The 22,817-nt window shown below is 43.1% G+C and overlaps 1 protein-coding gene across 1 annotated transcript in view; it reads right to left on the bottom strand.

The window, feature by feature from the left end:
- Window positions 1–545: 545 nt before the first annotated feature.
- LOC132897756 (urotensin-2 receptor) overlaps window positions 546–22,817 on the bottom strand; it is a 137,408-nt gene continuing 115,136 nt past the window's right edge. The window contains exon 3 of the mRNA XM_060938985.1: window positions 546–624. The gene's annotated coding sequence lies outside the window, so the exon portion shown is untranslated. The remainder of the gene's footprint in view (window positions 625–22,817) is intronic.

Raw genomic sequence — 22,817 nt, 5'->3', positions numbered from 1 at the left:
TAATCACCGGGGCTTGTTCTGTTGATTTAGTGTGTCCTGAACACAATAGTGATTCACCTGGCAGATTGGGGGGAAAAAAGCCTGCTTTCCTTTCCTCTAAATTTCAAGCTCAGGTCCCTGACTGCCTTTGTGCTGTATAAGAGAATAGAACTACAAGATTTGTATACTATTATACAGTCAAAGCTAAATGAAATAAAATATGTATCAATGTGGCATGACCATCGGCGGTAAGCAAACTACGCAGTTTACAGTGTGGCATGACCATCGGCAGTAAGCAAACTACGCAATTTACAATGTGGTGTGACCATCAGCAGTAAGTAAAGTATGTCATTTACATTCCTTCCATGCCAATAATGAGTAATGAACTAAGTTCTTATAACACACTTGTTTTAAGTAACTAATATGTATGTGTAGCAGTTCGTAGGAGGGGGAGGAGCACAGAAAGACGGCAGGCCAGAATAAAGTTCAATAACTCTTTTATTTTGCTCTTTTCAGATGCAAAATTCACTCTCTTCTATACACACACACACACACACACACACACACACACACACACACAAGTCATCTGGTTCAGGAGAGAGCTCTCTTCCTCTGCTCTCTGTCTCCTTATATAGGGCGCGGTCACTGGGAAGACACACAAACACAGGTTAATTGACATCAGGTGTAGTGATTCTGCCACTTACCTTCCCTGACTCCGCCCTCCGGTCACAGACCGGCGCTTGACCACGCCCCCGCTGCCACAGTATGTATGTAAGCTATCCATCTATTATTTATACTGCTTATCTATCAGGGTCGCAGGTGAGCTGGAGCCAATCTCAACTGCCTTCAGGTGAGCGGTGGGGTACACTCAGGTTACCAATCTATTGCAATGCCAACACAGAGACAAACAACCACACACATTCACACCTATGGGCAATTTAGAGTAGTCCACATGTCTTTGGACTATTGGAAGAAACCAGAGCACTTGGAGAAAACCCACATAGGCACGGGGAGAACAGGCAACCCCCCCCCAGAAGGCTCCAATGGGTCACAAGGTTTGAACCCAGAACCTCCTTGAAGTGAAGTGACACTGCACCACCTACATGTCTACTTGGGTAGAAAATGGATATTGCACATATTGTAGGTATTATACTAGGTATTATACTCTATATGCAATATTTATCTACTTTTTACTCTAGATGTAAACATTTAACCTTGTGTTGTGTTCCATGCCATATCAAAATGCAAATGACATCCAACATGCAAGGACGAATGTAAATCGAACATACAATATAACAACTACATTCATTTAAAGATGCTGAGTGAGAGAAAGATGCTTGGTACACTACTTAACAAGAAAACAGAGAGATGCAGCCAATGGAAAATGGGACAAAATGAGACTAGATTGGAAAGTCCACAATTAACAACATGCTTTCTTGCTTGCAAATTCATAACTCTTCAGTTTGCATGAAACCTTCAGAAGGTTATAGTTATGGTGTTAATATTGTAACATCTCCTTTATGAAATGCATAAAATCACATATAACTAAACTTGTATAAATGTGCATATTCAAGGCTCTTAAATTAACAGTATGACTGATCTATCTACCAGTCACCTGACACTAAAAAAACCCAACAACACAAAAATAGTAAATTAATGCAGATAGAAATCAATGGCAGTACCATCACAGAATCAAAAACACAGACTGGTATTCCCCCCCCCCCCCCCCCCCCCCTTTTCTTTACAATATAACAGCTGAGAACTTGAGACTCAGAATACCAGGAATTAGTATAACAATGGCAGAAAGCTCATAGTCTTAAGGGATATCTGTGCCTGATAAACAGGCATCAAACAGTGGGTGACTGTCACACTTACTGTCTGTTTGACAAGAAATCATTGATAAATCAACATTTTAGGATGTATAGTAAGCAGAAGCTAAACATGGAGCAAGTTTGGAAATCAGTCTGTTAAAGATGCACATCCGTCCATTATCTGTAGCCACTTATCCTGTGCAGGGTCGCAGGCAAGCTGGAGCCTATCCCAGCTGACTATGGGTGAGAGGTGGGCTGGACAAGTCGCCAGGTTATCGCAGGGCTGACAGATAGAGACAAACAACCATTTCACACTCACATTCACACCTACGATCAATTTAGAGCCACCAATTAGCCTAACAGCCCTGCAATGAGCTGGCGACTTGTCCAGGGTGTACCCCACCTTTCGCCTGTAGTCAGCTGGGATAGGCTCCAGCTTGCCTGCGACCCTGTAGAACAGGATAAAGCGGCTAGAGATAATGAGATGAGATGTCATTTCATATATGAAATGACATCTCATCTCATTATCTCTAGCCGCTTTATCCTGTTCTACAGGGTCGCAGGCAAGCTGGAGCCTATCCCAGCTGACTACGGGCGTTTGGACACACCAACTCATTTATAGGTTTTTCTGGATTTTGACTGTTTTCTACATTGTATAATAATACTGGAGACACCAAAAGTATACTTTTGGTGTCTCCAGTATTATTATACAATGTAGAAAACAGTCAAAATCCAGAAAAACCTATAAATGAGTTGGTGTGTCCAAACGTTTGACTGGTATTCATCATCATCATCATCATCATGTTCCCTTAGTGGAGTATTGTACTCCTCAGGGTGCTCCTGTCAGGACTCGGCCCAACAGTTGCAGAATACAATGGTCTGTCTTATCCATCATTATTCCTCTAATTTGTTGTGCATCTGATTCCAAAAGATTCTCAAACTTTGTCCATCTAGATGATCATGTGTCAAATAGAAGTTGTTTTTGGAGTTCACTATTGTCCATTTGGCAAATGTGTGCCAGGTAATTTTGTTGTTGTTCAAAACAGAATAGCTACATGGGCTGGGTCTTAGTTTTCTCTCGCAAATCCACATTAGACAGTTTAAAGAGGAACTGATGGCAAATTTTTTATCATCAAAATTCTATTTATCTCATTTTATAAAATGTAGGAATGCATTTCTGACAGCTATTTTGTCACTGCTATAGCAAGTTATGAGTGTTTGAAATATCCTATGTAATGTGTCTATGTGTCAGCCCTGTGATGACCTGGTGACTTGTCCAGGGTGTACCCCGCCTTTCGCCCGTAGTCAGCTGGGACATGCTCTAGCTTGCCTGCAACTCTGTAGAACAGGATAAAGCGGCTAGAGATAATGAGATGGGATGGGAATATATCAGTCCATATGTCAAAGCAATGGCCTTAAATGAAATTCATTGAGACCTGTGTGAGACTTCATAGGACGAAAGTAAAATGTAGAGCGGAAATCAATGTTGTCAAAAGATGCGCGCACCTTCCTTCGAATGCTGATGTAATCAAGCCGGAAGTTTTCCCTGTGTCCAAAATCGCTCCTTACTCACTATATAGGGCAGTATATAGTGGGGACACCATTTTGTAGTGCTGTCCGAAACCTTAGTGAGGATTATGTGGGAAATGTGCTCAGTATAATATGTATTTATCACAAAAATACATGCATGTATTTATTATTTTGAAAACCCACCATCCGCCTGATCTGGCACGTTTTAATTGTGCGACAGTAATGACGTAAATACCAGCGGGATGGACTAGTCCTTATCCTGTCGTCTTTCCAACTCTTCTCTACTCCACATTGGCTCAAAGTCATATGGAATAATCTTCATCACTAATGAAGCTGGCAAATCTCAAAATTAATCTAAATTGGAATGATATGGCGATCTGGCCACTGTGTAAACAGTTTTCAAAATGATGGCACTGACACTTTACGTTTGAAGTCTCACACAAGTCTCGTGAAGATCGCGCGGATAAGTGACGCCTGCCGAGGACCATGCGAACTACATTCAACGTGGCTAAAAACCAAAAAGGCCGATAAATGTAATATAATATGCCAATATGGGTCACGATATAAGGTTAATAAAACTGAAAACATAATTGAATAACACGTTAATTAAGAAATAAAGCAAGTTTAAAAATGACTTCAGTTCCCCTTTAAAGCTCCAATCCAATTCCCCATTGAGACCATCGTATTCTGGATCATTACATTTAGGGGACCTTTTCCTTTTGTAGCCTTCCTTTATCATCTTGTGTAAGAAGCCATGCCAGACTACTTCGATGTTTTGGATTTCATTGGCAGATAGTGCCACTTCTGTACACTATAAAAAAGATGGGATTGGACCCAGGTTGTCAGAAACTTCACCCTTGTTGGTAAATACTGTAAATGTGGTGGTCTGTGAGTGCACGTTTTAATTTGTTCCATTTCTGGAATGCAGGTTCAATCCTCGTGCCAAGAAGGTGTCTTTCTTCTTCTTTGGAGTTAGTAATAGTGTAACTGAGGCACATTCTTGATCTTGTTACCACTGATGCAAATGATACTCTTCTTTATTGTGTACAGAGTTTGTGATTCATTATAATTTGTGATCATTTGGATAAAATGAAAGACAATATTTTTAACCAGCAGCACATTCAGTGTGTCACATCCACTTCTGCAATGTCTCCAATTTTTCACAGCCAACAACTGTCACATAACATTCAAGAAAACATCTATCCCCATTTTCAATCAGCAATTACCTTAATGTCAAACACAAATGTTCCTAATTTATCCAGCCCTTGAAATAACCCAGAGTCACAGTCAGTGCAAAGTCTTGCTCCAGTATTTCTCCAAAGACATTATTAAAGCCTTTGATCATTGCTCATTTGTCTTGCTGTTTTGGCCTCTATTGCTTGGGCTTATGCCAATTGACTTGTTTGCCCTTGCTGTAAATATCCATCCATTTTCTACAGTATATCGCTTATCCATCAAGGTTGCAGGGGAAGCTGGACTACAACTGGAGTACACCCTGGGCAGCTCGCCAAGCTATCAGAGGGCTAACACAGAAACGAACAACTGTTCTCACTCATATTCATTCATTCATTCATTCATTCATTCATTCATTATCTCTAGCCGCTTTATCCTTCTACAGGGTCGCAGGCAAGCTGGAGCCTATCCCAGCTGACTACGGGCGAAAGGCGGGGTACACCCTGGACAAGTCGCCAGGTCATCACAGGGCTGACACATAGACACAGACAACCATTCACACTCACATTCACACCTACGGTCAATTTAGAGTCACCAGTTAACCTAACCTGCATGTCTTTGGACTGTGGGGGAAACCGGAGCACCCGGAGGAAACCCACGCGGACACGGGGAGAACATGCAAACTCCGCACAGAAAGGCCCTCGCCGGCCCCGGGGCTCGAACCCAGGACCTTTTTGCTGTGAGGCGACAGCGCTAACCACTACACCACCGTGCCGCCCCACTCATATTGACACATAGGCAATTTAGAGTCGTCAGTTGACCTAATTAGCAAATCTTTGGAATGTGAAACTGGAGCACCTGGAGAAAACCCACACAAGCACAGGGAGAACATACAAACTCCACACAGAAAGGCCCTGGTCAGCTGTGAGGTTCGAACCCAGAACCTTCTTGCTGTGAGGCAACAGTGCTAACCACTGCAGCACTGTACAACTGCCACCCCATGTTCTTAAGCTATTGACACAAATACTATATATTTTTATACAAATTATATACAAAATATGATAGAAATACTCAATAATTCTATAACTTGTATGCCATTTTTTTATTTTCAAAGTGGTTTTGGATCCTTTCAGTTGTTAGAAGGAGTTTCTGTGTAGGAGTATAGAATGTAATTTGCCCTTCAATCTACAGTTGACTTTACTGTAGATCATCAAGATCTTACCTGTATTTTGCATTATTCATCATCAGCAGTATTTCTAATGCATATACAGTATATGATGTTAGCAATAAAGAATACAGAATATTTTGTCATTTTGATAACATGGTCACAGAAAATTGATATGGTATGCAATTTGTATCAAAAAGTTTTTTTTTTCTTTTTTAGCATTTTCAAAATGCTGTGTGTGGTGACATCATGTAAAGTGATGCTCATGTGAGCCATGATTGCCTTGCAGTTTGGTATACACACTGTTAAACATTCCCTGCCATCACCAAAGACTTACCAAAGGCACCTTCTGTTTGTGAACAGCTAAATGTACAGCACAGCAGCTTCCAAATTCCTGGATTCATTAAGGAGGAAATGGAGAAGTACGTAAAAGTGTTGACTGCTCATTATTATCCAGCATGCTACAAAAACTATGACCTTTGTAATTGGATTTTTAAAAACATTCACATGACTGTTGATGTCCTTTTATTATTTATCATCCCTTTCCTTAGCTAACAGTCTGGAACTATCTAGCAGGCAGAAGTGTAGATGTATGATCTTTTTAGATCTCAATAATTCATAGGAGTAAAGTACAACCCCGATTCCAAAAAAGTTGCGACAAAGTACAAATTGTAAATAAAAACAGAATACAATGATGTGGACGTTTCAAAATTCCATATTTTATTCAGAATAGAACATAGATGACATATCAAATGATTAAACTGAGAAAATGTATCATTTAAAGAGAAAAATTAGGTGATTTTAAATTTCATGACAACACCACATCTCAAAAAAGTTGGGACAAGGCCATGTTTACCACTGTGAGACATCCCCTTTTCTCTTTACAACAGTCTGTAAACGTCTGGGGACTGAGGAGACAAGTTGCTCAAGTTTAGGGACAGGAATGTTAACCCATTCTTGTCTAATGTAGGATTCTAGTTGCTCAACTGTCTTAGGTCTTTTTTGTCGTATCTTCCGTTTTATGATGCGCCAAATGTTTTCTGTGGGTGAAAGATCTGGACTGCAGGCTGGCCAGTTCAGTACCTGGACCCTTCTTCTATGCAGCCATGATGCTGTAATTGATGCAGTATGTGGTTTGGCATTGTCATGTTGGAAAATGCAAGGTCTTCCCTGAAAGAGACGTCGTCTGGATGGGAGCATATGTTGCTCTAGAACCTGGATATACCTTTCAGCATTGATGGTGTCTTTCCAGATGTGTAAGCTGCCCATGACACACCCACTAATGCAACCCCATACCATCAGAGATGCAGGCTTCTGAACTGAGCGCTGATAACAACTTGGGTCGTCCTTCTCCTCTTTAGTCCGAATGACATGGCGTCCCTGATTTCCATAAAGAACTTCAAATTTTGATTCGTCTGACCACAGAACAGTTTTCCACTTTGCCACAGTCCATTTTAAATGAGCCTTTGCCCAGACAAGACGTCTGCGCTCCTGGATCATGTTTAGATACGGCTTCTTCTTTGAACTATAGAGTTTTAGTTGGCAACGGCGGATGGCACGGTGAATTGTGTCCACAGATAATGTTCTCTGGAAATATTCCTGAGCCCATTTTGTGATTTCCAATACAGAAGCATGCCTGTATGTGATGCAGTGCCATCAAGGGCCCGAAGATCACGGGCACCCAGTATGGTTTTCCGGCCTTGACCCTTATGCACAGAGATTCTTCCAGATTCTCTGAATCTTTTGATGATATTATGCACTGTAGATGATGATATGTTCAAACTCTTTGCAATTTTACACTGTTGAACTCCTTTCTGATATTGCTCCACTATTTGTCGGCGCAAAATCAGGGGGATTGGTGTCCTCTTCCCACCTTTACTTCTGAGAGCCGCTGCCACTCCAAGATGCTCTTTTTATACCCAGTCATGTTAATGACCTATTGCCAATTGACCTAATGAGTTGCAATTTGGTCCTCCAGCTGTTCCTTTTTTGTACCATTAACTTTTCCAGCCTCTTATTGCCCCTGTCCCAACTTTTTTGAGGTGTGTTGCTGTCATGAAATTTCAAATGAGCCAATATTTGGCATGAAATTTCTAAATGTCTCACTTTCGACATTTGATATGTTGTCTATGTTCTATTGTAAATACAATATCAGTTTTTGAGATTTGTAAATTATTACATTCTGTTTTTATTTACAATTTGTACTTTGTCCCAATTTTTTTGGAATCGGGGTTGTATAATCACAGTCACTTTAGATATTTTTGAACCAGAGAGAGTGTAAGTGATCCATCCAGCGAGCTTTCTGAAGGGTATGTAGCATTAGATTTTGTCATGAAACCGAAATGGCAACCCACCCCCCCTTACAAAAAACAAACAAAAAAACCCTCTCTGTAAATCCATCCATTATCTGTAGCCGCTTATCTGTCCTACAGGGTTGCAGGCAAGCTGGAGCCTATCCCAGCTAACTATGGGCGAGAGGTGGGGTACACCCTAGACAAGTCGGCAGGTCATCGCAGGGCTGACACAGAGACAAACAACCATTCACACTCACATTCACACCTACGTATGGTCAATTTAGAGCCACCAATTAGACTCACCAAATGTGAGTCTTTGGGAGAAACCAGAGCACCCGGAGGAAACCCACGCAGACAACATGCAAACTCCACACAGAAAGGCCCTCGTCGGCCACTGGGCTCGAACCCAGGACCTTCTTGCTGTGAGGTGACAGTGCTAACCACTACACCACTGTACCACCCCCCTCTCTGTAAAAATGTCCTTTATTTTATTTCACATTTTTGATATATTGTACCACATTCCCCTTCTTCTTTTCATCAACTTGAGCCTATGAAAAAGAAAAAAAACAGGATACTGCTACCGCCATACTTTACTATAACAATGACAATGTTTTCATTCCAATGTTTATCACAAAGTTTTTGGCACAATCCAAGCACAACACTTATTGAAGATTTTAAGGATTTTTAACCAACATCATGTATTGCTCTTTTGTCACAAGTATGATGTGACATGTGTTACTGGCACCAGACCTAGGGGAAACCTGGACCGGCAGCAATGGTTACACAAGCTAGGAAGCACTGCATAGCCGGTATATACATAAAATATGTCTGTGACTCACTGTGAATCAATAAGAGAGAGAACCGAAGTTACCATCTTGCTCATGCCTGAACTTATTTATCCAGACCTACGCATGAGCAAAACTGGGTAGCTAGAGTCTCCCTAATGAAGTCACAGCAGTGCAAGAGAGCACCATCTACTGATGTAAATGCGTATTACCTTGCGGTAAAACCATGCATGAATCTGGACATCTGTGTAAAATATTAGTTAGGATGAATGTTAGTATAGTTCAATTATCAAAATTAGGGGGGTGCCTGTTTACATAGAAAACTAAATATGCAGCATTTTCAACCTACTACACTCGCCCCTGCTTCAAGAGATGTCTCCAGACATCTAGAACCAAACTAACACAAGTGCTGTGTAGTTTTCAGGTGTAAAAAAAAACATTGTCAGTGTACAGCCAGTTTGTGTGTATAGACGTAGTCTTTAAGTCAAGTTCAAGTCAAGTCACTGTGTTCGTCATCACTAACATGTCCATACTGCTTGTGTGGGATAGTAACAAGGTTCAGGGACAGGAGGGTAAAATGAGGGCACGGGGCATGGATTGAAGGGCAAGGGGGCATGAGACATGGGGTAAGGGGCATAGGCAAACATCAGATTTGCTCCTGGCCTCCAAGACTGATATGAAGGTTGTCCGTGGTGGTTATATGTGAGCATTTCTCGATGTTTCAGTGCTCGGGTTGACCTCCTCACCGACTGCACTTCATCCCCTGATGGTTCTGGTACCGGCTCACTATTGTCTACCTGCTCACCTGAATCTGTCTCATCTGTAGTGTTATCTGTTGCAAGTTCTCCTAATATTTCCTCAGCTGGTGTTGCAGCAGCTGGTACGAGTCTTTGCACTTGATCTGGGGCTGCAGCTGGGTTAGGTTCATGAGGTTGCTGACTATTGCCGCTTTTCCACTACAAACGCGGCTGAGCCGTGCCGTGCCGAGTCGAGCTGAGTCGAGCTGAGCGGGGCTGTTGGAGTTGCATTTCGACTACAACCGTGCTGAACCGTGCTGGCTGGAAGTGGGTGGACACATTGGGTGGAGTTAGTGAAAGTGGGTGGACGTCACGTGATGTCGTTAAGCAGCGCAAACAGTGACATCAGTGACAGTGGCGGAACAAGTCAGAGCCGGGCCGGGGGCGGGGCAAATGACCGGGCCCTTTATTAAAGCTTATCATAACATCATTTTAGGCTACAAAATGTCCGCAACTGCGGTGTTTACCAATTTCAACACTACCGGGTGCAACTATATGTTATTTAGTACATCAAGTCCTTCAAACGAACATGTAACTCAGAAACAAAAAACATTAGGATACTGTACATGGCTCATAATAAAACATCAATAGCCTATACTGCGCACATTATTTGAAGGGCATACGAATGAGCGCTCAGAGGCTGCAACGGTGACAGGAAGAGTCAGAAATAAAAGGAGGGCGGTGCAAACCTCACTGAATGCACTGTGTTTACCAATTTCAACACTACGGGGTGCAACTATGTTATTTTGTACATTAAGTCCTTCAAACGAACATGTAACTCAGAAACAAAAAAACATTAGGCGACATACTGTACATGGCTCATAATAAAACATCAATAGCCTACTGCGCGCATTATTTGAAGGACATACGACGAGCCTTGTGCTCCGCGAACTCCTGCACGATGCTCTGTATGTCACTGATTCAGTGATCTTTTCAGCGGTAGTCTCACAACCCGGAGAGTAAACAATAAACATGGAGGACATGGAGTCGTTAGTGTTGCTGGTCTTGGTGCTGTGGCTTGTTGTCACCGACAACGCCAACAGATACTGGCAAGAGCGTATAGATGAGACGAGGCGCATAAGGCTTCAGAAATTCTCGTAATTCGTAATTCTTCCGGGTTTGCGGTGTTTACAGATCCCAGCGCGCTCGCGGGGCGTGTGTGGGCATGTGAGGACACTCCTCCTCACCAATCAGTGCACAGGGGAGTGTCTGCTCACGCCCCCAACCTCACTCGGCACGGCTTGGCTCGCTTCAGCCCCACTCCAAAACGGTGCGAGTTTTAGGGGCTAAGCAGGGCTGAAACGAGCTGAGTCGTGCTGGTTTTTGGTAGTCGAAACGCGAGCCGTGTCGGGCTGAAGTGAGCTGAAGCGAGCTGAAGTGAGCTGAAAAAGGGTAGTGGAAAAGGGCCATTTGAACTGTCTCTGTTCCATTTCTCATTGGCTGGAATTCTGGGGCTACAGCACTGAGTTCATTCTTTAGGTTAGACTGAGGAATTGGGGGTCTGACCCTCCTCCTGTCATACACTGGTATGTTCCGGAGGCAATATGTAGATTCCTCCTCTTCATCGGAGTGTTCAGACTCCTGTTCCAATGTCTCACTGTTGTTTCTGTGATTGTCTCTGTGTTTTTGTCTTTTCCTGGGTGCACACTGACTCTGTTCATCTTGTTCCAATGGCAAATCATTAACAGGTAGCAGGAGATTGCGATGCAGGACACAAAGGGTTCGATCTCTGGTCTCTGGCTGAACTCTATACATAGGTCCATCTCCCATCTTTTCAACGACGCGATGAATTCTCCTCTCCCAGTAAGCCCGAAGTTTGCCTGGACTGCCTCTCTCTGACAGATTTTTGACAAGCACCCTATCTCCAGGCTGTAGCACAATGCCTTTAACGTTTTGATCATAATATTTCTTATAATATCCCCTTAGCTGTATTCCCTTAGCATAATATTCTTTATAATATCCCCTTAGCTGAGCATTTTCCACTGTTCTCTGAGGCGATCTTGTATGCCTCCTGCATGCGAGAAGCCCATTTCTGTGCATACTCTTGTCTGGACTGTAGCTCTTCTTCAGGTTTCCAATCAAAGAGCAGATCTACGGGCAAGCATGGGGCTCTCCCGTATAGGAGAAAGAATGGGGAGTAACCTGTCCCCTCATGTCTTGTGCAGTTGTACACGTGGACTATGTGGGGTAGGTGTTCCTTCCACTCGTTTTTTTTTCCTCCTGCAGGGTGCGGAGCATCTGTAGAAGTGTCCTGTTCAGGCGCTCCACAGGATTCCCCTGCAGATGATAGGGAGTGGTTCGAGAGTGGGCAATTCCTCCCAGCTGCTGGAATCTCTGGAAAAGGCTGTTCTCAAACTCACGGCCCTGATCGTGATGGAGCTTTTCAGGGTACCCGAAGCGTGGAATGAAGTCATAGAAGATCTTTTCAGCTGCAGTTCGGCCTGACTTGTTTTTGGTTGCATATGCCTGGGCAAAATGAGTAAAGTGATCTACCAAAACTAAAATGTATTCAAAACCACCCTTACTCCACTCAAGATGGAGATAGTCCACAGAGATGAGTTCAAAAGGGGCGCTGGTTGTGATTGAACCCATAGGCGCTCTCTCTGGAATGTTAGGTCGCTTCTGTTTAACATAACAGCACTGGCAAATGACATAGTCTTCAATGTCGCGTTGCATAAAAGGCCAATAAAATCTTTCTCGTGTCAAATGGATGACTTTGTCAGCGCCAACATGCCCCATATCATCATGCAGGTGCTTCAACACAGTCACCTTCAGCTTACTGGGGAGAACCAACTGTTTCCGCTGTCCTGTTTGCCTGTACAATATTCCCTTGTCAAGCTTGAGTCTGTTCCATTCATGTATTAGTCTGTGTGTTTCTCATCCCATTTGTCTCTTTCCTTTATCCTGAGGATTCCATCCTGTTTTCTTTAGGTTGATCACTTCACAGATGGAAGCATCTTCTTTCTGAGCAGCCCTAACACTTTCTGGAGTGATAACCGGAATGCCTTCAGGAGTGTCATCTATGTTAGACTGCAACTGTAATGCGGCCACCCATGGCACGTCACTGTTTCTCACAGCTTTGTCCCCCTGCCAGATGGCAGAGACTACATCAGGGGGCATTGTCTCTGTGTACTCTTTTTGGTGGTCATTCAGATGTACAGGGCATTGTGACAGGGCGTCAGCATCTGCATTTGACTTGCCTGGCCGATATCTGATGGTGAAATGGAAGTCAGCTAAATCACCCACCCAACAGTGTCCAACTGCATTCAATCTGTCCATGCTCAAAACGTAGGTAAGGGGGTTGTTATCCGTGTATACAGTGAAGGTGGGAGCATAATAGAGGTAATCTCTAAATTTATTGCAGATTGCCCACTTCAATGCAAGGAACTCCAGCTTGCCAGAATGGAGATGGTAGCTCTTTTCAGCAGGTGTGAGTGTTCTGGAACCATAAGTGATAACACGGAGTTTGTTTCCCTGTTGTTGATAGATCACTGCCCCCAGACCTTCGTTTGAGGGGTTGGTGTGAAGGACAAAGGGCAAGTTATAATCTGGATAGGCGAGGATGGGTGGACTGGTTAGCATGTCAACAAGGCATGCCACTATGGCACTGTGCTCTGGTGTCCAATGGATAGGTGTTTTGGATGTAGGCTGGCCACTCTTTGTGCTCTTTGACTGTGTCTTGTTAACTCTCACTAGGGTGGCTCTCTGGCTAGACTCACTAGGACTCTCTATTAGCTTAAACAGTGGCCTAGCTGTCCTAGAAAAGTCCTGTATGAATGTTCTGTAATAGCCTAGAAACCCTAGGAGAGCCCTGACCTCCCCCACATTCTTTGGCTCTCTATCCTTCAAATGCTGAACTGCCTCAAGGTCTTTAGGGTCTATCTGGACACCTTCACTAGTCACTAAGCGCCCTAAATATCTGACTTGACTTTTGAACAGTTCACATTTTTTTGGACGTAGTTTAATACCATGCTCTCGCAGGCAGCAGAGTACCTGCTTCAAGTCTTCAACATGGTCATGAAAGGTCTTGGAGAAGCAAAGTACGTCATCCAAGTATGGCGAACAGCACTCATCCCTTAGACCATCAAGGACTCCCTCCATGCGCCACTGAAAAGCAGCTGGGGCATTTGTAAGACCAAACGGGAGACGGATCCACTCATAAAGTCCTCAAGGCGTGCTAAAGGCAGTGAGATGTCTGGAACTCTCATCTACAAAACCCTGGTGGTATGCACTGCCTTGGTCAAGTATCGAGAACCATGAGTATCCCCCCAGACTATCCAACAGATCTTGGATGCGTGGAAGCGGGTGACGGTCGGGGATGTTTTTTTGGTTCAAGCCCCGAAAGTCAACACACAGATGTAAGGTCTTGTCCTTTTTTCTGATGCAAACCACCAGAGATGAATAGGATGAGGTGGACTTCCTGATCCAGGCATGGTCGAGCAGGTTTTGGACATATTCCTTCACTTCTTTGTGCAAGGGCTTAGGAACTGAATTGTAGGATGTTTGCATTGGTGTGTCATCCCTGAGATGGATTTTTAGCTGCAAGCTTGGGATGCAACCAATGTCTGAATCATCTTAAGCAAAGACATCCGACTCTTCCTACAACATGTCTCTAACAACCTTTTGTTCATGCTCCTCCAGGTGTGACACATCAACAGGTGGATGCCATCTCTGTTTTGTTATGTCTTTTGTATTGTGTTTCTCACTCATTTCTCTCTGCTTGTCTGTGCTGACCTGAGCTGAGGACGTGTTAACGGTGGAATGGGATGTTGGCTCTGAACCGCCAGGGAAACAGTTAACTGGTTCAATTTCAGTAACTTCCTCCAGTGTTCCTAAAACTGTTCTCTTTGTGAGATAGATGTCATGTTTAGTGGGGTTTTGAACAGGGATTTTAACAATTTTTGTGGACCCCCTGGGAACATCAACTAAGGCGGGAAACAATTCCAAACCCTCAGGACAGTTATTCACTAGATTGGGTTGAAAAAGCATAGCCCCACCCCCTGGCCCTTCCCTGACTCTACACCTCACCTCGCAGATCTGCCCTGCAGGAATAGTTACGCCTCTCTTCCCTGTCCTCACACTGCACTCCGGGGTTGTCTCATCTGGGGTCAAAGCCTGGAGAGCAGAAACTAGGGCTTCCACTGCACTGTCCCTGATACTTAAAGCTTCTTTGAGTAAAGCAGAAACATCAGCATCCTCTCGCTGTTCTTTGATTATCTCGACTATGACATTACTGCCTAAAAGAGGACAGCTAAGACAGTTCTGGCTGATTAACATTGGTACTTGTGTGGTGATATTTCCATAGTTATGGCTACAGACCTGAAGTTCAACATCTGCCCATTTGTACCATTAGCCGCAGCAATCGCCAGAGGGTCATCGAGAGGGAGGGTGTCAAGTGGCTGGATTTGGACACGGGGAAGTGCTTCTTCCATCCATGCTCTCCCCACCATAGTCACTTGAGCCCCTGAGTCGAGCAACATTTGAAGAGGGACTCCATTAATAACACGAGACCATACATCGTTTTCCTATGAGCTGTGCTAGGCGCTTTCTTGTTAGTGGTTGGCACTGTGTGTTTGCTTTTACCAGGCTGGTTGTTTTAGAGTGGCTGGCTTATGCTAGGGGCTCCTCAGCTATCACGGTCACTGGCTGCCCCTCTCCAGTGACCTCAACCCATTTCCCAATGCCTTTCTTTGAAGACAGCCAATGGCACGATGTCCAGTTTGGCCACACACAAAACAGTGAGGGCAGCTCACCTTGCTCTGCTGTACACAGTTGCTGCATCTGCCTCGGGCTTCAGATGTTCGTGACTGAGGATGGGCTGAAGTTGAGCAGGGGTCCCCCGGTGTCACTTTGTCAGTGGGTTTTACCACCTGGGCTAGGTGTTTGGTCGGGGAGGACACCTGTGCAGTCAGTTCTCTAATAGCAGCACGATTAGCCTGTAATTCAGTGTCAACCGTACTTTGCTTAGCTGGGTCACTACTGTCAAGCTGAGCAGGGCTTACAGTCACTGGTCAGTATTTAGCTACTATGCTAAGGGGTTTTAATCTTTCTGTCTCCACACTAGTAGACTTAGTGATTTGATCTAAGAGAAAGTCATCACTAACCTGCAAATCTGTGAGAAGAGGTTTAAGATCATGTCGAACATGGTTGCTTTTCTCATTTAACCCTTGGAGAAAGTGTGTGGAGAAAAGTGCCCTGAACAAGCTTTTTGTCATAGCTAAACTCCGCACCAGGCTGTTGAGACTCAAACAAAACATGCTGCTTTAAACCCATTATTTTGTACAAAAACTGCTGTGGGCTCTCTTTGTCTTGCTGTTTAGCATTACTTAGCTCTTGAAAAAGCTCATTACTGCTTTTGTCTCTGATGTGTGCACGGAGAAACCGCTTAAGCTCATCAACAGTTAAGTCACTTTTGTTTGATAACATCTCTCTACACGTACCCGGTTTTATGACCTTGATTACACTGCGAATTACCTTTGACTCAGTAAAACCTTCATGCATCCCTTCATCTATTTGTTTACAAAGATTACTGTATGACATATCAGAACCAACATCAGAAATTTGTCCACCATGTAGCTTAAACTCCCTGCATGGAAGCAGAGCTGCAACATCATTAACTCTCAGTACCTGATCTCCTAAGCTGGGAGACAGACTCACTCTGCCATGGGAAATGCCACCAACACCTGCTGTGAATGGCCTGGTCGATGCAGAAGTGGCAAAGTTCCAAGCCGGCAGACCGCTGTCTCCTCCTGGAGGTGCTGGGAGTGTGTGAATGTCTCTGTTCATCTGGGATGGCTGTGTGGAAGTGTCTGTAGTGGGTGTGAGTGGGTGTCTGTCCGAATGGTTGTGGTCAGGGTGAGGTAGAGTGGAGTACTGCTCTCGATGGGCTGTTGAATCTCCAGTCACCTGTCCCATCTTAGGTGCAGTCTGGCCAACTCCATTTCCCCCAACATCTGGAGCCAGCAGGTCGGTCAGCCTGTCATCGAGGAGGAAGAGTTGGCTCATGCCTTCGTCCTCCATAGCACCCAATTTCTTGCTTCTCAGGTAGTCACTGATCAGGTCATACAGTTCTGGTTCACTTAATTCAGCAACATTGTGAGTTGCGCTGCCATCTTCAATCCAACTCACAACTGCCAATAGCTGGTTGGCACTCAAATATAAAAGACTCTTCTGGATCTTGTAGATCAGCATCCGCAGTGGGGTGACAGTGGCCATCATGACGTTACACTGGTGCCTTCCACTCTCTGGATGACGCACGGGCTTGCAACCTTCCCTGAAGCTGTACGCACAGGCTCACGTCGTCTCGGCACTCGCTTCACCCAGCAGTAGCGCTAGAATGATCCCGGACGAGCCCCCAGTTGTTACCGGCACCAGACCTAGGGGAAACCTGGACCGGCAGCAAGGGTTACACAGGCTAGGAAGCACTGCATAGCCAGTATATACATAAAATATGTCTGTGACTCACTGTGAATCAATAAGAGAGAGAACCGAAGTTAGCGTCTTGCTCATGCCTGAACTTATTTATTCAGAGCTACGCATGAGCAAAACTGGGTAGCTAGAGTCTCCCTAATAAAGTCACAGCAGTGCAAGAGAGCACCCTCTACTGGTGTAAATGTGTATTACCTTGCGGTAAAACCATGCATGAATCTGGATGTCTGTGTAAAATATTAGTTAGGATGAATGTTAGTATAGTTCAATTATCAAAAATTAGGGAGGTGCCTGTTTACATAGAAAACTAAATATGCAGCATTTTCAACCTACTACACATGCACACAATGACCTGGATTTGTCAAAACACCTGGTTCTCATTCATACTTGCCACTGGCTTTTTGCAAGCCTCTTTAATAAGCCTATTGCTTTATCACAGAGTCTGGAGCAACTGTCCAATCTCAGCAAGATCTGGGCAGTGCTGTTTGCCATGTGCCTCTTGTTAATGGTCCTTACTGTGTTCCACTGAATACTCAGATACTACATTACAATTTTCTTTCTATTACAATCTCCAATCTGGTTTGCATTTGTGTCTATACTGTATGTGATCCATTAATTTTAAAAGGCTTCATCGCTGAAAAAACCTATATATGCACATTGTAGGTACCGCCACAGTCCCGTCTAGAACTACAAATTCCATCAACTAACTTCCGCGATGACCTACGTCACGCCTAGGCAGGATTACCTACGTCACGTCCCCCCCGACTCCATAAGTGACTCGAACATCCTGAATTCTTTCTTTCTCGTCGTGGACCGTCGCGTCATACAGACATAAAGAGACACCCGCTCATATGAACATCCAAGATCAACACGTCTGCCTTGCAAGAAAAAGGACTCAGCGCGCTTTCGTATATACCACTGGCCACAGTAAAAATAGTACCTAAGTTGCTCCGTCTCACTCATATTGAGTTACAACCAGTTTATTTGTTTATTATAAGTAACGTTACGACTGCAGCCCAAGCAGTTAATTAAAAGTTAGAAGCAACCGGATTCCTTCTGACTTAATCGCTGTGCACATTATTGATCAGAGACTTTTCCTCACGAACGATGAAGCTTCGGATCAAGGAATTCTCTGCCTTTCACGGAAGCGACCCACGAACTTTCTGTGAAACTCCGCGAAACTTCGGGATATCTCTGCATATCCTGCATAGAGACATCGATACTAGAAGTAAGGCTGGCATTTGGGCAAACTAGTCTTAGGAATTAGCTTTATGAAGTAGTGTGAATTTAAACTCAGAAACTGTTTAATTGTGCACACTGATCATTGTGTTCTACACTGCTCTCTCTCTGTTGTTTCAAAAAGATAAGTTATGCATGCTCTCCTCTATCCTCACTAACATCCTTTAATTTCATTATTACACATATTTTGACCTCATCAAGATTTCAGTGAATTTGGTAATGTTATAGGGAGTGGGTTAGCAACCACGACAGACTCCTTTGTCTCAAGAGACCACGAGGTGATTCTCACCTCCCCCAACACACACACAAACGCACACACACACCCTCACTCTCCCTCTCAAACACACACACACACACACACACACACACACACACACACACACACACACACACACACACACACACACCTCACTGTTTATGCCTTGTATATATTGATGTTGACCATATTGAATGTATTCAAACTGCTATTATCTGTTTAGTATCATTGTTATAATAAATTCAATTATTCTGTTAAACTGTGCTTGTCTGTCTGTTGCTACTGTATACTTGAAGTCACACAATCTCAAAGAACTCCAAATTGCCTTCACCCAAGTGTATATGAGTGCTATTGGCTGTAGTGTCTATGTAATATGGTAAGTAATACATTATTGCTGCATCAGTAGTGATCATAATAGTTTGGAATATACCATAATTTAGCTGTTTGGTAATTTATTATTAAACACCAAAATTAATGGTATTATTAATGAGACTGATTTAATGAGACTGATCACTTAAGGCCAATAGCACCCACAACATGTTTTTGAAATCAGTGTCACTTATATAAGCCACCAGTTATGAACAACAAAAAATGATGTTTGTGAGACAATTTGTCAATGCCATAGTGATAAAATAAATAGAACTGGCAAAACAAACCTTAATCACAAAGGTTATTTGTTCTGTAGGTTGGCTGATTGCTCTCCTCCATTTTTCTTTTATGTTATTCACTGCCAACACTTAAATGATAAATATGTGCATGCACAGTGAGTGTAGAATAAAAAAAGGCATGAATCCCAGTATACCCTTTCTCATTTACGGTCACATATCCACAGGAGTGGAAAATACTGAATTGTATTTTTCCCCGTGGCCCTAGATTTTCTGTTATTTTTTTCCTGCTTCACCATGACCGAATTCAAAATACTACATCATGCATCACGTGGTGGGTTTGCACAAGGCATTGTGGGATACAAATTTGAAACAGGAGAGAAAAATGGAGGATGTGAGTGTGCTAATGAAACGTGAAAAACCGACTACAATAATGGAAAGCAAGAAGAAAAGATGTTATGTTGTGAAGGAAAGGAAACACAGGACCAAACTAATAAATATCGGCGGTCAGCGAGCACCTTGGTGTGATCAGCTGTTCATTTAGCGACAGAATGATGGAACTGTCAGTGCATGGTCAAGGTAAACCTGTAGATGGCAGTAATGCAACACTGTGAATGCCAGCTGCCGTAAAACCCAAAAGAAGAAGAAGAAGAAGAACATGTGCATGCGCACACAGACTTCCTCTGCTTGACTGTGCAAAGTGAGCAATTTCATGCACATTATTTGCTAGGGAATCCCCTCAAATTAAATAACTTCCCAGCCACAGAATGACCTGATATTTTGTGAGATGTTACAGAAATAAACATACAGTTTGGGGAAGTCCCACAGGAGGATCAGGGTCAAGCATATGCATACTTTTGTCCATATAGTGTATTGTCCATTTATTCTGTCCATGTTCACTGGACATGAGCAATCGCATGCTCTGATTGGTTACTCTACTACTCAGATATCAGCTCATATACTGTGAGTAGAGGAAAACAAAATGGCAGAGTGTGTTGCTGAACCAACCGAGGATGAAATAAAAACTCTACTCAAAAACAAACCCCCCAAAAATACAAAAAGAGCAACAAAATATCAAATTAAATATTTGATGGTAAGAATGTATCTTTTTTATTTTCAAGAATTATTATTATAGCAGGCGGCACGGTGGTGTAGTGGTTAGACCACCTCGCCTCACAGCAAGAAGGTCCTGGGTTCGAGCCCCGGGGCCAGCGAGGGCCTTTCTGTGTGGAGTTTGCATGTTCTCCCCGTGTCCGCGTGGGTTTCCTCCGGGTGCTCCGGTTTCCCCCACAGTCCAAAGACATGCAGGTTAGGTTAACTGGTGACTCTGAATTGACCGTAGGTGTGAATGTGAGTGTGAATGGTTGTCTGTGTCTATGTGTCAGCCCTGTGATGACCTGGCGACTTGTCCAGGGTGTACCCCGCCTTTCGCCCGTAGTCAGCTGGGATAGGCTCCAGCTTGCCTGCGACCCTGTAGAAGGATAAAGCGGCTAGAGATAATGTGATGTGATTATTATAGCATTTTTCACAAATTGCTACTGTCATTTTGCCAGTTTGTTTACATTCTAAACGGAAATTATTTTGTCAGACGTTTTGTATGAAGTTATTTATTGACTTTGCAAAAAATAAAAATGCTCTGGTTCTCAAAATCCAGTGAATGTGGATAGAATAAAACAGTTATTCCACTCAGTCTTGTCATACATGGCTTATAGCCAACTTGGTGCTACGCACCTAATCAGCTGTTGGCTAATGTACGACTTGATTTCATGGAATAACTGTTAAATATTTTGTCCACCAATATCACCAATTTACACAGCTCAGGTAGCTGTAAAATTCTATTTCCATTCAAAGCTACAGTAGATTACTAATCAATGCAATCATGCCCAATTAGCTTCCTATAATTAATGATAAAAGGGAAAAAAGGTCCTTATCTTTTTATTGATTTTTTTTGTTGCATATTTTTAACTATCCTGATGACTGAAGCAGACCCGAATCTCAGTGCAAAAGGATTTTTTTCATTGAAATGTACATAAGTCTCTCACCTACTATAACTGTCCAGTTTTTTTTTTTTTTAATTTTGGGATTGAATAGACGCAAAATATCTCCTTAATAGCAATCATTGCAGTGTATTGTGGTTGCAGGACAGGGAATTGTTAATTGCTGAAACTTCTCATAAACACAGAATGATTTAAGGCTTGGCACAGAGTGTTGCTTGAGTGTGCATGCCAAGCCTGGCCCTGCTTCTGCTAGCTCATGCTCTTGCGTGCAGGGATAAGTTTACAGTGGTGCTTGAAAGTTTGTGAACCCTTTAGAATTTTCTATATTTCTGCATAAATATGACCTAAAACATCATCAGATTTTCACACAAGTCCTAAAAATAGATAAAGAGACCCCAGTTAAACAAATGAGACAAAAATATTATACTTGGTCATTTTTTTAATTGAGGAAAATGATCCAGTATTACATATCTGTAAGTGGCAAAAGTATGTGAACCTTTGCTTTCAGTATCTGGTGTGACCCCCTTGTGCAGCAATAACTGCAACTAAATGTTTCCGGTAACTGTTGATCAGTCCTGCACACCGGCTTGGAGGAATTTTAGCCCATTCCTCCGTACAGAACAGCTTCAACTCTGGGATGTTGGTGGGTTTCCTCACATGAACTGCTTGCTTCAGGTCCTTCCACAACATTTCGATTGGATTGAAGGTCAGGACTTTGACTTGGCCATTCCAAAACATTAACTTTATTCTTCTTTAACCATTCTTTGGTAGAACGACTTGTGTGCTTAGGGTCGTTGTCTTGCTGCATGACCCACCTTCTCTTGAGATTCAGTTCATGGACAGATGTCCTGACATTTTCCTTTAGAATTCACTGGTATAATTCAGAATTTATTGTTCCATCAATGATGGCAAGCTGTCCTGGCCCAGATGCAGCAAAACAGGCCCAAACCATGATACTACCACCACCATGTTTCACAGATGGGATAAGGTTCTTATGCTGGAATGCAGTGTTTTCCTTTCTCCAAAGATAATGCTTCTCATTTAAGCCAAAAGTTCTATTTTGGTCTCATCCATGCACAAAACATTTTTCTAATAGCCTTCTGGCTTGTCCACGTGATCTTTATCAAACTGCAGTCGAGCAGCAATGCTCTTTTTGGGTAACAGTGGCTTTCTCCTTGCAACCCTGCCATGCACACCATTGTTGTTCAGTGTTCTCCTGATGGTGGACTCATGAACATTAGCCAATGTGAGAGAGGCCTTCAGTTGCTTAGAAGTTGCCCTGGGGTCCTTTGTGACCTCGCTGACTATTACACACCTTGCTCTTGGAGTGATCTTTGTTGGTTGACCACTGCTGGGGAGGGTAACAATGGTCTTGCATTTCCTCCATTTGTACACAATCTGTCTGACTGTGGATTGGTGGAGTCCAAACTCTTTAGAGATGGTTTTGTAATCTTTTCCAGCCTGATGAGCATCAACAACACTTTTTCTGAGGTCCTCAGAAATCTTCTTTGTTTGTGCCATGATACACTTCCACAAGTGTGTGGAAACATGAAGATCAGACTTTGATAGGTCCCTGTTCTTTAAATAAAACAGGGTGCCCACTCACACCTGATTGTCATCCCATTGATTGAAAACACCTGACTCTAATTTCACCTTCAAATTAACTGCTAATCCTAGAGGTTCACATACTTTTGCCACTCACAGATATGTAATATTGGATCAATTTCCTCAATAAATAAATTACCAAGTATAATATTT

Source organism: Neoarius graeffei, chromosome 14, assembly GCF_027579695.1.
Source record: "Neoarius graeffei isolate fNeoGra1 chromosome 14, fNeoGra1.pri, whole genome shotgun sequence".
Taxonomy (NCBI): domain Eukaryota; kingdom Metazoa; phylum Chordata; class Actinopteri; order Siluriformes; family Ariidae; genus Neoarius; species Neoarius graeffei.
Note: the sequence above shows the minus strand (reverse complement) of the source record. Positions and strands in the feature narration are given on the sequence as shown.